At 43.2% G+C, this 17,517-nt stretch overlaps 1 protein-coding gene across 10 annotated transcripts in view; it reads left to right on the forward strand.

Annotated features, from left to right (window-relative positions):
- LOC115865665 (RE1-silencing transcription factor-like) overlaps positions 1-17,517 on the forward strand; it is a 284,605-nt gene that overhangs the window by 116,641 nt on the left and 150,447 nt on the right. For 2 of the 10 annotated variants that reach the window (XR_009564021.1, XR_009564022.1), the window contains exon 4: positions 5,500-8,144. The exons of the other annotated variants lie outside the window; for them this stretch is intronic. The gene's annotated coding sequence lies outside the window, so the exon portion shown is untranslated. Of the gene's footprint in view, positions 1-5,499; positions 8,145-17,517 lie in introns of those variants that run through there. 10 annotated transcript variants of the gene reach the window in all.

Below are 17,517 nucleotides of genomic sequence, written 5' to 3' on the forward strand. Positions count from 1 at the left end.
CCCCAGTGTGACAATAGGATGCTCCTTCAATGGGGACTCTCACCCTCAAGGCCTCCCCAACTTCCACCCTCATATCCTAGAGCTGGGTCTCTGGGTTCCCAAGTTCCTCCTTTGGTACATTGCTGAATTAGTTATCTATTGCTATGTATCAAAATACTCTAAAATGTAATGGTTTAGAACAACACACATTAATTATCTCACAGTTTCTGGGGTTAGGAATCTGGACATGGCTTAACTGGGATCTCTGCCTGAGTCTCTCAAAAGGCTGAAATCAAGTTTCAACTGAGGCCGGATCCATTTCCAGCTCACTCAGTGGTTGTTGGCCGTCCCTCACGGGCTGTTGGACTGATGGTCTCAATTCTTTACAGGCTGTTTGGCCCCAGGCTTCCCCCAGTTCTTTGCCGTGAGGGCCTCCCCACCAAGGCAGCTTTAGCATCATCACAGCCAGCAAGAGAAAGAGCCTGCTAGCAAGACCAGAATCACAACCTTTTGTAACCTAATCACGAAAATGATATCCTACCATCATTGTCATATTCTGTGAGTTATACACAAGTCACCAGGTCCAGCCCACTCTCAATGGGAAATGGATTACACAAGGGTGTGAAAACCCAGAGGTGGGGATCTTTGGGTTTCATTTTAGAAATCCACCTATTACAACTGCCTAGAACCTCCATTCCTTCCCAAAAGTTAGGATCTGTTTTACTGAGAATAATTCTTCTCTGACAGTCATCTACGCCATCTTGGTTGAACCAAGGCAGAAAAATCTCATGACCTCAAATTTTCCTGTACTACTAATAGCTAATGCTTATGTAGGGCTAACTACATGTTGGGCCTTACATGAGCTTTACAACTATCAACTCATTTAATCCTCACAACAGCTCTCTGAAGTAGATACTCTTGTTAACTCATTTTGCAGACAAAGCAACTGAGTCACAGAGAATGAAGTATCTTGCCAAAGGTCACACAGCTATTAAGTGGTAGCAATGGGATTTGAGATCCAAGAGTTTGGTCCCAGAATTCCTGCTGTTACGCTGGAATACAATATTGTCTAGTCTAAGCATGGTATGACATAAAACCAAAACATTAAAAACATAAAACATTAAAAGCTGTGAGCAGCCAAAACCGAAATTGCAACATTTAATTAGTATTAAAAGAGATTCAATCCATACTATACAACAACATATTTTCTATCTCGGAGCCTTTCATTTATCAAGACTCCCCCTGCAAATGTTCCCTGAAGCCCAGCCCAAAGTATTTTTCTTTTTTTTTTTTTCCTACTTCTCTCTTAGGTCCGTATTATATGGGTTGACTTGATCTTCTGGCTTCATTCTTTAGTATCTAGTCGATACAGTCCTTGACGTGAATTTTACAGAGAGAAGGGTAACCCTGAACTGGAGCAAGCCATCAGAATTTTATCCCTTTTCCTAACTGTCCAGTCTGGTTTCTCTCTCCCTATTTCTGTATCACAAGAAAAACAGGATCAGTAGACGGAATTCTTCTTAGAGAGTAGAGGAGGGGAAGAAGCTAAGCAGTAAAAAAAAAAACTCTCTAATTGGTGGAGGGTGTGGAGGGGAGAAAGGACAGTAGGTTAAGAACACGTAAGCTAATAATCTGGTCGTTGTCACATTCCAAGAGATACATGACTGTTGTGCTATGTTTTTATTATCACAGATGAGGGTGCCAAGCCTCATCCTGTGACGTGGGGCTGTCCAAGCAGAACTGAGAACCTGGGGAGGGGCGGGGAAGCTTCCTTCTCACAGCTCGCTCCTCTAGCTCTTTCCTCTGAGGCCGGGCTAAAGCACATGGAGCACCAAGGAGAATAAAAGATGCTTCCAGCTCTCCAAGCCCCTCTCCCAACCTACAGACCCGGGGTCCACACTTTGCTTCCAAGCCTGGGGTCTTTTCACCGGAAGATAGTGAGAGTTGATTTGGGAAAGATGAAGCATCCAAACTTCATTTTCTCTCCAAGTAAAACAAGGGAACTGACTTAAATCCTATCGTAGTTACCTCAACAAAGCCTCTCCAATAGGCCCCTCTTGCCCATTCCTGCTGCCCACACCCTCGTTCGTAATTTCTTCCCAGATCCACTTCAGCTGCTCCCTAAGTCATCCCCCACTTCCTGCCGTGCTCCACCTCAATCCCTTTCACATAACACTGCTAGTTTAATTTTCCCCATTACCAGTCTGATCACACGACTTCCCTGCTCAAAATCTCTCAGTTGCTCTCCATTCCCTATAAATCTTCATCTGAACCTCAAGGCCCTCAAAGCCCTCTTTCTAGGCTTATTCTTCTACGTGTATTATATGATCCACCTAAAATAGATGACTCACTGATTGCCAAGCACGCTATACTTTGTTCCTCTCATTCCCCCTGCCTCTAATCTACTTTCCTCCCCTACCCCATGGTACCAAATGCAAAGACCATCTGGAAGGGTACCTCTCTTGAGAAACATAACCAGATAATTAGAGCTGAATGTAATTTCTGCCTTCTTTCATTTCCCATATTGTTCATTTGATCATCTTTATGGCATTTTTCTCATAGTAGCATATCTATATGCTACCCATTTATTAGAAAGTATATGCTTTGAGAGAAGAGGTGTTTTCTTGCTAATCTTCAAATTTCCAACAGTGCCCAATGAAGAGCCTTAAATGTTAAACATTCAATAAATAGTAGAAGTTTGAACTGAAATGAAGTTTGCAGGGCTGATATCTCTCCTGTCCTAATTTATTATCCAATTTATCATTTTACATCTTTCACTGGAATAAACAAAACACATTCCTTTGAAGAGGGAGGGCATGAGGGAGAGCACAGTAGAGGCCCTTGACCTGGGTCATATACATTCCATAGCATGAATTTCATCAAACTCCATGAGCATTTAGTCTCGGTGTTACCTAGTGGACAACGCCTTTAACTAGCCTGACCTCATGCTTTGTGACCCTGTCACCCATCAATGTGGGAGTGTGGCATGTCAAACAGGAAAAGCATCTATATCAAATCAAGTCTGCAAGCATCCATTCAGTACGTACTAAGACCAGCACTCTGTTAAGTGCTGGGGAGAGAGGGATGAACAAGAAAGACATGGTATGGGACCCTCCGGAGTATAATTCCAGCTACCATGTACTGATAGCTTACTCTACTAGGCCCTGGACTTGCATTGTCTCACTTAATCCTCACAGCAATTCTTAGCATCACCCTCATTTATAGATGGGAAAATGGAGGCTTAAAGAGGTCAAGTATTGTGCCCTGGGTTAGCAGGTAGTGGAGCTAGGATGTAAACCTCGGGCTTATGACTTAGGTGCATTCTTAGAAGCACTAACTCTGCTTCCTCAGCATGCTTTTGTTAGGCCCCAGCTAGATTCTTTCTTCATTCTTTGAGTCTTGCGATGTGGCTTTGGGTGAAGTAATGTATAATATAAACAGTCTTGTCTTCCTTCGCCTCTGGAGCTTCCACATGTTCATAGAGCAATCTTGCTCTGGATTTCTCTGACATTCCTTCACCTACAATGCTCAGGTTGAGAGAGCCCATGGACAGAGGCAGTGTCTGCTCATATATCTTAAAGGTATCCCTCCCACCTTTCTCTGCCCTGATACTCTTGACTATGTATTTTATCCTTTTCTATTGTATAGGTTTTTGCAAATCTTCTCAAATCCTTTGTGGAACAGGTAATGTATAAGTAAATCAAATATGCCTTATGCCTATTGGCTGCTCAGTATGTCACGTGAATGTAGACTCATTGATGCTTGACATGTGAAGGAGCCTTAGAGCAGCGGTCCCCAAGCTTTTTTGGCACCAGTTGCATGGAAGACAATTTTTCCACAGCCAGGGGCGGGGAAGGGGGGGTGGTTCAGGCAGTAATGCAAACGATAGGGAGCCATGGGGAGCCGCAGATGAAGCTTCGCTCACTTGCCTGCCATCACCTCCTAACAGGTACCGGTCTGTGGCGGCCCGAGGTGTTGGCGACCCCTGCCTTAGAGAACATCTTATCCAGTTTTCATTTTGTTCCATAGAGACACTCTTGGGGTTACTGGACTCCTCGCCCCCACTGCTTTGGAGCACTCCACTCTAAATGTCTTTTGCATATAGAGCATCCTGGAACATTTCTTCTGAAAAATGGATTCTCTGACTAATAAAAGTTCAATGTTTTATTGGCACCCTTGTGCATTGCTGATGGGAATGTAAAATGGTACAGCCACTATGGAAAACAATTTGGTGGTTCCTCAAGGAATTAAACATAGAATTATCGTATGATCCAGCAATTCCATTTCTGGGTACATAGCCAAAAGAAGTGAAAGAAGGGACTCAAACAAATACTTGCACACCCATGTTCAAAGTAACATTATTCACAATAGGCAAAAGGCGGAAGCAAACCAATCAATGGATAAATGGGTAAACAAAATGTGGTATATACATACGATGGAATAGTGTTCAGACTTAAAATTCTGCCGCATGCTACAACATGTGAACCTTGAACATAGATAAACCTTAAAGACATTATGGTGAGTGAAATCAGTCAGTCACAAAAGAACAAACACTGTATGATTCCACTTATATGAGGTACCTAGAATAGGCAAATTCATAGAGACAGAAAGTAGAATGGTGAGTGTCAGGGTAGGGGAGAGGGAGGAATGAGGAGTTTCTGTTTAACAGGTATGAAATTTCAATTGGGAAGATGAAAAAGTTCTAGAGATGGATGGTGATGGTTGCACAACAATGTGATTATATTTAATGCCACTGAACTATATACACTTCAAAATGATGAAAGTGATAAATTTTATGTTACATATATTTTACCATGTTTTTTTAAAAGTTCAAATTCTAAGTCAGACAGAAAAAGATAAATAGTGTATGTGGAAGCTAAAAACAAAAAAAAACTAGTGAATATAGCAAAAAAGAAGCAGACTCACAGATATAGAAAACAAACTAGTGGTTACCAGTGGGGAGAGGGAATGGGGGAGGGGTAAGACGGGGGTGGGGAGTAAGAGGTACAAACTACTAGGTATAAAATAAGCTACAAGGATATATAGTACAACACAGGTAATATAGCCAATATTTTATAATAACTATAAATGGAGTATAATCTTTAAAAATTGTGAATCACTATGTTATACACCTGAAACGTCTATAATATTGTAAATCGACTATACCTCAATAAAAAAAAAAGTTCAGTTTCTCATTTAATAGAAGAAGAACCCACGTTTCAAGGTGAAGTGGCTTGTCCAAGGTCACTCAGCAAAGCGAGGAGCACAGTTGAGAGCAGCAGAACCCAGGGCTGCTGGCCGTCAGGCCAAGGCTCTCCCTGTTGTAACATACTCCCTCCTCTCCGGGAGGAGGGGTCCAAAGGAGACCCCAGGGAAACTCTGGAGATCATCACCCTCTAGAGCCAGGAAGTGTTTCCACAGCAGCCCTTCTCCCTTGCCCGTGGCCTTGTTATCTTCATTCTACTCTCCTCTCCCTTTTCACCCTGAACTGAATGTTCTTTTTTTTTTTCTGCTGCACAGCTTGTGGGATCTAATTCCCCACCAGGCATGGAACCTGCCGCCCCTGCAGTGGGAGCGCGGAGTCTTAACCACCACACTGCCAGGCAAGTCCCTGAACTGAATGTTTTTGATGGTCAATGCAAGTAAGGTCCTCACGGCAAAGCCCTGGAGAAACAAACACAGATGGAATGGCTCCAGTGAAAATGTATGTGTCGATGGGAGTTTTCCTGTTTTTTCCAACTCTCTTGGCTCTTGTTGGGATTTCTTTCAAAGTGGACTTTCCAGCCCCAGGTTGGCTCCCAAGTTAAGAGTTTTATTTTTCCATGTGCATCTCTCCTGAGCTTGCTGGTCGTCTCCTGTGGACGCTCCTGGCTGCCACGCTCCGGCGGCTCAGTTGAGCTTGAGCAGTGCCTGCATTTCTGGAGAAGCGTGCCCTGGCAAGCTCTGAGGGCACATCCTGTCTGACTGGGAGAGGGCACACCCTTGAGAAACAGGTTGTTTCACCCACTGAGAAAACATCTGCTCCCTTAGAGTGCTCAGTGTACCAGGGGAGAGACCTCAGAGAGACCCGAGTCAAGACTTTGTTTGGTCTTTGGATGGATGAAAGGCTTAGCCCAGGGCAGGAAGGCAACAAAACATGTTGAGAGTTTGAAAACCACTCTGAGAGCTAAGATGAACCTTCTACCAATACAGCAGCTAGTGCCCTGAAGGGAAACAATTCTTTCAGTCTTTGCTCACCAAATATGTGTTGAGCACCTCCCACGGGCTGGGTACTGTCTTAGGAGCTGGTATATGCTGGTGAATGAGAGAAATAAGTCCTCTGCCTTCATGGAGTCTACGGTCTAGTGGAGGAAGCAGAAGCTAAGTAAGGAAACAACTAAATAAATAAGAACGTTATAAACTAAGACGTACTAGGGAGGAAACAGTGAGATTGATGGCAGGTAAAAGTGGCAGGAGCAGAGGTTATGCTGCTACTTTACATGAGATGGTTAGAGGAGGCCACACTGAGAAAGCGACCGTAAGCTGAGACCTGAAACATAATAAGAAGCTGAATCTGTGAAAAGCCAGAGGAGCAGCATATGCAAAGACTACAAGAAAGGAAGGGGGTGGCATGTGTGAGGACCAGAAGGGTCACCAGTGTGGCTGGAGGACGGGGAGTGGAAGAGAGATAAGAGACCAGGACATGCAAGTCCTGCTGGGCTACAGTAAGGAGTCTGGCTTTTATTCTAAGGGAAGTAAGGAAGCCTTTGAAGGTTTAAACATAGATGGATATCCACACATGTCAGGTCTATAGTCCTCCGCTCTACCAGCTGAGCTCTCAAAGGGTGCATGGAAGGTTTTAAACATAGATGGAATTGGTTGTGAACAGACCTCACCTCCTTGGCTCAGACCTCCTTATCCTGACCATTTAACTCTCCAAATTACTGGGCCCCGGTTTTGTTTTTTTTAATATAAATTTATTTATTTTATTTTTGGTGGCGTTGGGTCTTCGTTGCTGTGCGCGGGTTTTCTCTAGTTGTGGTGAGCGGGGGCTACTCTTCGTTGAGGTGCGCGGGCTTCTCATTGCGGTGGCTTCTCTTGTTGCGGAGCATGGGCTCTAGGCATGCAGGCTTCAGTAGTTGTGGCGCATGGGCTCAGTAGTTGTGGCTTAGTTGCTCCACGGCATGTGGGATCTTCCCGGACCAGGGCTCGAACCCGTGTCCCCTGCATTGGCAGGCGGATTCTTAACCACTGCACCACCAGGAAAGCCCTGGGCCCCAGTTTTAAATAAGCCCTTCTCTGCCCTCATACTAAAGGGTAGAAACTGGGCTGTCAGAAATTCCAGAGACCCATGAGATTCCTGAAAGACCTGGGCCATGTTAAATCAACTTTCCTAAGTTTCCATCCCTTTGTCTGCTTTTAAGGTGTTGGAATTCAGCATTAAAAGCCTCCTCTTGTCTGAGGCCTGACAAAGCAGAAGAGAAGCACAGAGCATATCACTGATCTCACTACATCTGAAATAAAGATCAAGCCAGCTGCTCTTTAAATTCAAAGTGCAGATTTCCTTTCCTGCCTCCTCTCATTTAACAACTAAAGTTAAGCAACAGGCATTGAACTGGTGAATGACACATTCATCAAAAATCTACCTGGGCGTATTTTCATTATTTATTTACCAAAGCTACAATTAACCCTAATTAAGGCTCATCCATCTTCTCCCCATTGCCCCACCCCACCCACAGAGAAAAACCCAACCCTCTCCCCACCTGTTACCCAGAAAAATAGAAACTGCTTTATGAGGGCATGTGGACCCAGAGCCCTCTTACAGAGTCATCATCTGTGTTTTGTTCCATATACTGGCCTGGACCATGGAGCATGGAAAACAGGTTGACATCTGTAAGAAATGTAGGGAAAGTGTCTGTCCCAGCTGGAAAGGTGGGATTCTGGCCCGTTTTCCTTCCTACTGACGGATTGTCTTTCTTTGGCCCCTTAAAGGATTCCTGGCTCCTGCTTGACTTCTTTCTTTTCTTTCATTTGTCTCATGAATATTTATTGAGCAGTTAATATATGTCATGCAAAAATGTCTTGTATGAGTCTTCTCTCTAATGATACAGTAGAAAGCCATGAATTCTGAAGTTAAAAGACCTCACTGTTGGGCTTCCCTGGTGGCTCAGTGGTTGAGAGTCCACCTGCCGATGCAGGGGACACGCGTTCGTGCCCCGGTCCGGGAAGATCCCACATGCCATGGAACGGCTGGGCCCGTGAGCCACGGCCGCTGAGCCTGCGCGTCCGGAGCCTGTGCTCCGCAACGGGAGAGGCCACAACAGTGAGAGGCCCGCGTACAAAAAAAAAAAAGACCTCACTCTTGAGTCTAGGAGGTTTCACTTGCTGGAGCAAAACATTTTACTTCCCAAAGTTTTGGTATCAGCTCTGGCAACCTAAAGGCTGCTCTGAGGATCAACTATAGTGATGAGTATGAAAGCTCTGTAAGTTATAAAGTACTGCAAAATAACAGTTGGTTTTTGAGGATATTGCATTTGTTTTAAGATGGATCTCCTCAGGGTCACTTACAACCTCTAGCCAGGGGAAGCTCATGGAGGTTAAGCTTCACTTGTACATGCCCCATCCAAGGCCCATTGAGCAGCCCTAACAATGTATTCCAATGGTCTCGCGTCTTTATAAAGTTTGGGAAATAAGGATATTTTAACAGCAACGGTTTAAGACGACTGTGTCTTTCCTCTCCGACTTTCTCATCATCAGTCTTCTCCTACTGAACAGTGATGTGTGGCAGTAGGCATTTTTGGTAACTGGCTAAAGAGAAGTTGAGTTGAGGATACATGAAGTTTGGACTGACTGGCATATATATCTGTGATTTGTAGTCACTTCCAGGTTTGGTCATGTTATCACAGGCCTCCTGGTATAGAAATGGCTTCTAAGAATACTCCTGACCCTCCCATGCCAACTCATCGGGCACCATAACATAAAAGTGCAGAGCCAAGGGCAAAATAGTGGTATGAACATGTCCCAAGGTACCCAACACCAGAAATAGATGTAAGTAATGGAGGAGAAATAAGGTTTGGAAAGTAGGGGACCAAAAGCTAGTCTTCAGGAAGTTCTTCCAATCATTAGATGTGTACAGTTGTAAGTGGAAGGCTCAGTTCTCATTGAAACTTACTTAAAAGTTTGCTACTTCAGAAATATACTTGATGGTACAATGTACACAATTATTAATGCATCATATATTGTTTCTTTTTTGATGGAAATCTTGCAAAATAGAATTGATCACAATTCCTAGGTTTATAGGGCATGTACCTGTAGCAGTATTGTCAATGACAAGCACATCTGTGTATGAAGACTCATGTTTTATGCATCAGATCAAATCAGATTACCTCTTAGCCTACCGGGTGCTTCTTGTGCTGACAAAGTCTATCAGTTGATGAAAACAAACACAACATTACCATAGACACAGGAAAATGGCCTGAAGAAGCAAGGGTTCCTGTATCAAAAGTCCCATACACATTCCATTAATAAGTCAATGTAAGTAATATAAAAATAATTTGATTACATAATTATGGAGATCAATACAAGAAGCAATTTTAAATTGCTCTTCTATATACCTTAATTTCAGATTAATTTTGTGTATTTTTTGACAATTGCTATGATTTCTCTCCTCATTCTAAATAAATATTTATTTTGTGTTCTTGATACATAGTTAATTTTGTATTCATAATTTTGTATTAGTTTTTTTTTAAAGAAGGCTCCCAAATTGTATAAGCTTCAGGCACATAAAAGCCTGGATCTACCCTGCCTGACCAGTGCAAAATGTGGTTACTCCACCATGCCATAAACACGAGTCCAGTATCCCTTCCCTACTCACTGCTCCCCCTTCACCAAGAGCTCCAAGCCCAGCCATACACATTGCTGATCCTAGGACCTTCCACCCAGGACCAGAAGCAGAGCATCCCAGAGTCTGCTAATGAAAAGATTCTCATTAGCGAGCTCCTGAAAGTAAGGGTTAGGGTAGAGTGCCAAGAGAGGCTAAGGAAGGAAGAAATCTGCAGAGGTTACCAAGGCAAATGCCTCTCAGATAAAAGCCATACAGAGCCATCTCACAGTAAAGATATTAAAAGATTGTTTACACATCTCACCCTGCACTATTTCAAGCAATGCTAGCCATAGGGAAATATTTCTGTGGTGTAGAATGCTAGTTGTCTGCCAAAATCCATCTCCCCCTCTTCCATAGACATAGATTTTAGGCCAAGCATAGGGACACTTGTGTAGAGATTCCACTTCCCAGCCTCCTTTGCAGCTGGCTGTAGCCCTGTGGCTAAGTTCACCAGTGGAACATGAGCAGGAGAGATGTGTGTAACTCATACCTGGTTTTCTTTTTTAAAAAAATTGCTTCCCTGGACTTTCTCCTCTCCCCTCCCTGCCAGCTGGCAAGTGACAGGTCTCACGTTTAAACATGTGGATGAGAACAATGCACTGAGCCAGAAGTTCCCAAACTTTCCAGTTCATAGCATCCCCCTAGTGTCTCAGTAATTTTATCATGGTGCTCCTGGGGCAAAAGAAAGAATAGTTCTGTATTTTAAGTAGTTTTGTCCAAACAACCTAACAAGTACTTATGTCCTAACCACTTAGTGTCAAGAACTGTAAAGAGTCTGAGGTTTTATCCTATTTGTAAACTAACAAGTTAGCCAGCCACAATTTCATGGGTGTTGGCAGAAGACGGGAGACTCTTGGATCAGAGATAATGGAATGCATTACTCATGGCAAGAGCAATAGTCAGCGTGTCAGCACTGGCTTTGGTTTCCTGAGCCCCAGTTCCTATGGGGCTCTGTGAAGAGGGTGGTGTGACACCTGCATAGGCAGCAGGTAGCGTTACAGGAGAGGTGACCTGAGTCTCTCGTTACCAAGCTTTGGCAACCTGAATCTTTTGTAACAGGTAGTAAGCCTGCCTGATCTTTGCCCTAGAGGGAAACGTTATTTCTTTTTTTAAAAAAATTTTTATTTATTTATTTTTGGCTGTGTTGGGTCTTCGTTTTTGGGCGTGGGCTTTCTCTAGTTGCGGCGAGCAGGGGCCACTCTTCATCGCGGTGCGCGGGCCTCTCACTGTTGTGGTCTCTCTTGTTGCGGAGCACAGGCTCCAGACGCACAGGCTCAGTAGTTGTGGCTCACGGGCCTAGTTGCTCCGCGGCATGTGGGATCTTCCTAGACCAGGGCTCGAACCCGTGTCCCCTGCATTAGCAGGCAGATTCTCAACCACTGCACCACCAGGGAAGCCCAAGAGAAACATTATTTCTATTATACTAGACAGTAAGTAGACCCACTCACCCTTTGTTCCAGAGACAGTCACTATCTCTGTCTTCCAAGCCTATTAGTTATACAAGCATCCTTAAAAAGATAGCCTGGATCAATGGCAGTCAATGCTTCTGCTTACAACATATGCAAAACAATGAGAGATCCATGGAGAATTGTCTCCCAACATTTAGTAGACGTTTGTAACAAATAATATGCATAAATTGAAAGAAAAAAATTTTACTTTAAACAACTGCAGTCACTTGATGATGGAATGTGTATACCTATGGGGCACTGCACAACTCCTCAAACCTTGGAATCAGATTGGACACCACTACCCCATTCCCTGTTCCACAATGATTTTCTTAGAGGACTTGCTTTTTATCACGGCAACCACCAAAAACTTAGATTCAGAAATATGTCATCAAAAGGAAAGCAGTGCTATCTGATGTTGAAACTGTGAAGAACCTCAAGCTAGTAGTTTATGTGGTGTGTATCAGATGTTGAGGATTACTGTGTTTTCCTCAAAAATCTGACACGTCCCATGGTGCTCCTGTGAGCTCACTGAGGCTCTTTGGGCCAACTTGGGAACTGTAGCCCTAAGCAGTGGTGGAAGAAGCATTGATTCTAAATGATCACACAGAGTAGTGCTGTCTTGGTAGCCTAGAGTAAATGGTTGTTATATCAGAGAGAAATAAACTTCTATCCTCTTCCAGTCAGATCTGTGGATGTTTTTGTTGCAGTAGCATAGTCTCTATCCTAACTAGTACAATCTCCTAATAAATTCGGCTGCGTCTCATAATGTAGTATTTGATGACATGTCCTTACATTGTGAAAACAGTAGTCACTATGTGTTTCTTTTGTCTTTCCAACCTCAGTCATCACCTCAGTCCACACTTACTGAGCCTCTGCTATGCCCTGGCAGTGGGTTAAATCAAATCCAAGTCCACTTCTATGTTCCTCAGTCCCCTCAGCTGCAGGCCAGCTGCTCTTGATCATTCAGCCACATCTAAGCAAGTCCCCTCCCCATTTAGCATATAGGGTCTGGAAGTTGCACTGATGCTTTACTCCCAGGAGTAGGTGGTGTGCCTTCATTGCTGGCTGGGCTTGGACCTGGAACTCAATGAGGAGAACTTGGGTGATCTGAACTGAAACACGTGCATCAGTCCTTTTTGGCCAGTCTGGTTAGAACTAAGAACCTTTGGACCGAAAGCCAATCTGACACATCCAGCAAGACAGAGAATGTGTCCAGAAAGAAGCAGGCAGGCAGCAAGATAGAAGGTACTTGTTTTCACTACCAGTGCTGAGCTGGCCTGAACTGCTGCTGGGGTAGTGAGCACTGTGTGTGTCTGTGCAAAAGGGAAGCAGGAAGGAGAACAGACTCTTGGCCTGTCAGTGATTGAAGGGAGAGAAGAGCCCAAGAGCTGGCCTTGGGTAGCATTGGGATAAGCAGGCCCTATGTCTACTCACTATTTTGCAACCTGGGGCGCGCGCACACACACACACACACACACACACACACACACACACACACACACACACACACACACACACACACACACACACACACACACACACACACACACACACACACACACACACACACACACACACACACACACACACACACACACACACTGAGCTAGGAATGGGCCCTGATACCCTCCAGTTCTGCAGCATGGAGAGAAGAGAATGCTGAAAGAGTTTCAGTCTTCCCACACCCAAAATGAGTGACGTGTTTTTTGTTTTTTGTTTTTTGTTTTTTTTATGAGTGACGTTTTAATGTACATTGATCGCTAGTAAATTTGATCCAATAAGAGTCCTAGAGGGACTTCCCTGGTGGCACAATGGTTAAGAATCTGCCTGCCAATGCAGGGGACACGGGTTCGATCCCTGGGCCAGGAAGATCCCACATGCCGCGGAGCAATTAAGCCCCTGCACCACAACTACTGAAGCCTGCTTGCCACAACTACTGAAGACTGTGCGCCTAGAGCCCGTGCTCCGCAACAAGAGAAGCCACCACAATGAGAAGCCCGTGCACCGCAACGAAGAGTAGCCCCCCTCACTGCAACTAAAGAAAGCCCATGTGCAGCTATGAAAACCCAACACAGCCAAAAAAAAATTTTTTAAAGTCCTAGAATTTGAACAATCCATACCAACTTTCTTCTTCTTTTTTTCTTCCTTTTTTTCTTCCTTTTCTTCTTCTTTTTTTTTTTTGCGGTACGCAGGCCTCTCACTGTTGTGGCCTCTCCCGTTGCAGAGCACAGGCTTCGGACATGCAGGCTCAGCAGCCATGGCTCACGGGCCCAGTCGCTCCGCAGCATGTGGGATCTTCCCGGACCGGGGCGCGAACCCATGTCCCCTACATCGGCAGGCGGACTCTCAACCACTGCGCCACCAGGGAAGCCCCCAACTTTCTTCCTGATGGCAGCACAGGGAAGAGGAGAAAGTTGATGGAGGGGGTGCTTTGCCTCTCTTAAAGCATATTCTGTGTAATACTCATGGACTTATTATAGTAGGAAGAGTCCATTTACCTAAGGATCTCAGAAGGGTTGAAATAAAGCAAGATTTTAGGTAAACTTTGAATAAATGAGAAAATTTGTCTTTGATTTCTGGTTTCAAAATCCACTGTTATATGTTATCATTTTTTAACTTGTAGATTGGCTTAAACTACTGTTTTATTGGAAATACTATTATTTTATTGAAAGATAAATATACAACCAATAAAAAGAATCAAGCAGTACAACTCTTAGCCAATAAGACAGGTGAAAAGTGACATCTTGTTTGGTTTTGGCCTCATTGGGTTTTCATTGCTGCACGCCAGCTTTCTCTAGTTGTGAGGACCGGGGGCTACTCTTCATTGTAGTTCACAAGCTTCTTATTGCAGTGGCTTGGGCTTCTCATTGCCATGGCTTCTCTTGTTGCAGAGCATGGGCACGCGGGCTCAGAAGTTGTGGCTCGCAGGCTGCAGGGCACAGGCTCAGTAGTTGTGGGGCACGGGCTTAGTTGCTCCGTGGCATATGGGATCTTCCCTGACCAGGGGTCGAACCCGTGTCCCCTGCACTGGCAGGTGGATTCTTAACCACTGCACCACCAGGGAAGTCATGTGATATCTTGTTTTTATTTGCACTACTTTAATGATGAATGAAGTTGAGCAACTCTTCCAATGTTTAAAAGCTTTTTCTGTGAACTGCCTCTTCACATCCTTCATCCATTTCTTTTCTTTTTATGCTATTGGTATTTTTCTTATTGTTTTGTAACAGTTCTTTGTATATAAAGGAAATTAGCATTTTGTCTGTCATAACTGTTTTTAGTATTTTTCTGGGATCTTTTACTTTGTTTAAGGTATTTTTTCCATGCAGAATTTTTTTTTTTGCCCGTGCCACATGACATGTGGGATCTTAGTCCCGTGACCAGGGATTGAACCCATGGTCCCTGCAGTGGAAGCATGGAGTCTTAACCACTGGACCACCAGGGAAATCTCCACCATGCAGAAATATTTGATAATTTAATGTTCTTTTTTATGAATTCAAGGTAACATGTCTTTTTCCATTCTGGGATTTTAAATAATTTTTCCAGTGTCTTCTTCTAATAATTTATAGGCTAAACTCTTTAGGTTTGCATCTGTTCTCCATTTGGAATTTGTTTCAGTGTATAGAATTAACTGGAGACTTAGCTTTGCTTTTCTTCAGGTGGCCAGCCAGTTGCCCCAGCACCATTTAAAAATCCTTGTTTCTTATGATTTGAAATGCTACCTTTATCATAGCCTAAATTTTCACAGTTTTGGGTTGATTTCAGAGTTCCCTTTCCTGAGGCATTCGTTTGACTGTCTAGTCAGAGTCCAGTACCAACCTACTTTAATTAGATAGCACCTATATTAAATTAAAAATACATATTATTTATCAGATGTGCAAAGATAATAATAGCTTACATTTATTAACACTTGCACTGAACCCTGTGCAATTGCTGATTTTTTTTTTTTACCGTTTATTAATTTCAAATGGCTCAACCTGAAATATTCAGGTTCATTGCTAAGCACTTTACAAAAATTAATTCACTGAATCTGTACAACAACCCAAAAGTACATATTATTACACTCCTTGTATTATAGATTATGTAACTGAGGCACAGAGATATTAAGTAATTTGCTCAAGGTCACACAGCTAGAAAGTAGCAGAGCCGTGATTCTAATTTAGGTACTCTGAAGCCATAGCTTATGCTCTTAACTACCATACTTTACAGACTCTGTAAAGAAAAAAAAAACAGGGAGGGAAGCTGTCAATGTGCAGTGTAGGCAGGGATGTAAGAAAAACACACTCATTAAATATATAAATTGTTACCAGTTTTCTAAAAAATAATTTTTCAATATGCATCAACATTTAAAATACACCTACCTTTGACAGCAGTTCAACTCCTAAGAATTTACCATAATGATCTAAGAGTTCAGAAACACAGAGGAGTGTCTATTGGGATGTTCACACTTTACCACAGTGCTCTGCTTCTTGATCTCTTCCCCAACAAGGGTTAGGAGCCCCTCAATTTGTGAACGTCATGATTTTGCCCTAAATTGGCCCCGGTCTTGTCTCTATGAATGTTAAATATGCATGTTTAACATGAATGTTTAAACGATATGTAACGGATAATCTCATGCTGTCATTAGAGCGAGAAACTGCCTCCCCAACAGACCAAATCACAAACCATTTTTCTACGAACTGGAAAGAGAAAAAGTATTTGACCTGAGGGCTTATCTTTATGTGTAAAAGACATAGGAGATGAGATGCACTTGGTGAATTTTAATCAAGCTGTTATAATGCGTGATATCAAAAAACTTTTTTAAACACATTTATTGTTAATGAATTTGAAGAGCAAGTACTTGAAGAGCAAGTGACAACTAAATAAAATGTGAACATTTTATTCCACAATAATTCTTTGCACTTAAAGCATAAGCTCACTATTAAATTACTCAGTTGTTTCCCACATGGACATCAAAGGATTAGAATATGTTATCAATGTTACCTGGGAAAATTATACTTACATTCTTGCTGAAATGTTTATGACTCAACTACAGATGAAGAATTTTTACTTTTCTTCAGTAGCTGGAGGTAGCTTAAATAAATTTCTCTATTCCTAGTTTTTCAATGGCAAAAGCTGGAAAACCATTAGACTTGGCAGGCAGAGCAAATGGCCTTGGGATTGGTCCAGGATAATGGTTCAGTCGTGGGGTCAGAAGGACTAACTGGTGCTTCTGGCTCTGCACCACTCCCTGCAGCCCCTCATCCCCCAGGTCATGGGGGTCATTCAACCTGCTTCTCTGCCCTCACAGTCCCATCCTGTGGGGCATTTGGTGGTTTACGGAATCTGGTTTCTCTATAAAGCAAATACATTTATTATTATAAGTCAATATATTTTTTGAAGATAAGTTTTTTGGGTTTTTTTGTGTGTGGTGCGCGGGCCTCTCACTGTTGTGGCCTCTCCCGTTGCGGAGCAAAGGCTCAGGACGCGCAGGCTTAGCGGCCATGGCTCACGGGCGCAGCCGCTCTGCAGCACGTGGGATCTTGCTGGACCAGGGCACGAACCCGTGTCCCCTGCATCGGCAGGCGGACTCTCAACCACTGTGCCACCAGGGAAGCCCCAAGATAAGATATTTTTAAAACATAATTTTTTCATTAGAAAATATTTTACTAATGTACTGAGATCCTATGAAATTAGTCCCTGTTTTGTTAGAAGCACATATTACTTTTTTTTTTTCTTTCAAAAAAAGTGATTATGCCTACTTTATTTTTTTTTTATTTTTTATTTTTTTAACATCTTTATTGGGGTATAATTGCTTTACAATGGTGTGTTAGTTTCTGCTTTATAACAAAGTGAATCAGTCATACATAAACATATGTTCCCATATGTCTTCCCTCTTGCGTCTCCCTCCCTCCCACCCTCCCCATCCCACCCCTCCAGGCTGTCACAAAGCACCGAGCCAATATCCCTGTGCCATGCGGCTGCTTCCCACTAGCTATCTACCTTACTGCGTTTGTTAGTGTGTATATGCCCATGACTCTCTCTCGCCCTGTCACAGCTCACCCTTCCCCCTCCCCATAACCTCAAGTCCGTTCTCTAAGAGGTCTGCGTCTTTATTCCTGCTTTACCCCTAGGTTCTTCATGACATTTTTTTCTTAAATTCCATATATATGTGTTAGCATACGGTATTTGTCTTTTTCTTTCTGACTTACTTCACTCTGTATGACAGACTCTAGGTCTATCCACCTCATT

Source organism: Globicephala melas, chromosome 5 (assembly GCF_963455315.2).
Source record: "Globicephala melas chromosome 5, mGloMel1.2, whole genome shotgun sequence".
In the NCBI taxonomy this organism is placed as follows: Eukaryota; Metazoa; Chordata; class Mammalia; order Artiodactyla; family Delphinidae; genus Globicephala; species Globicephala melas.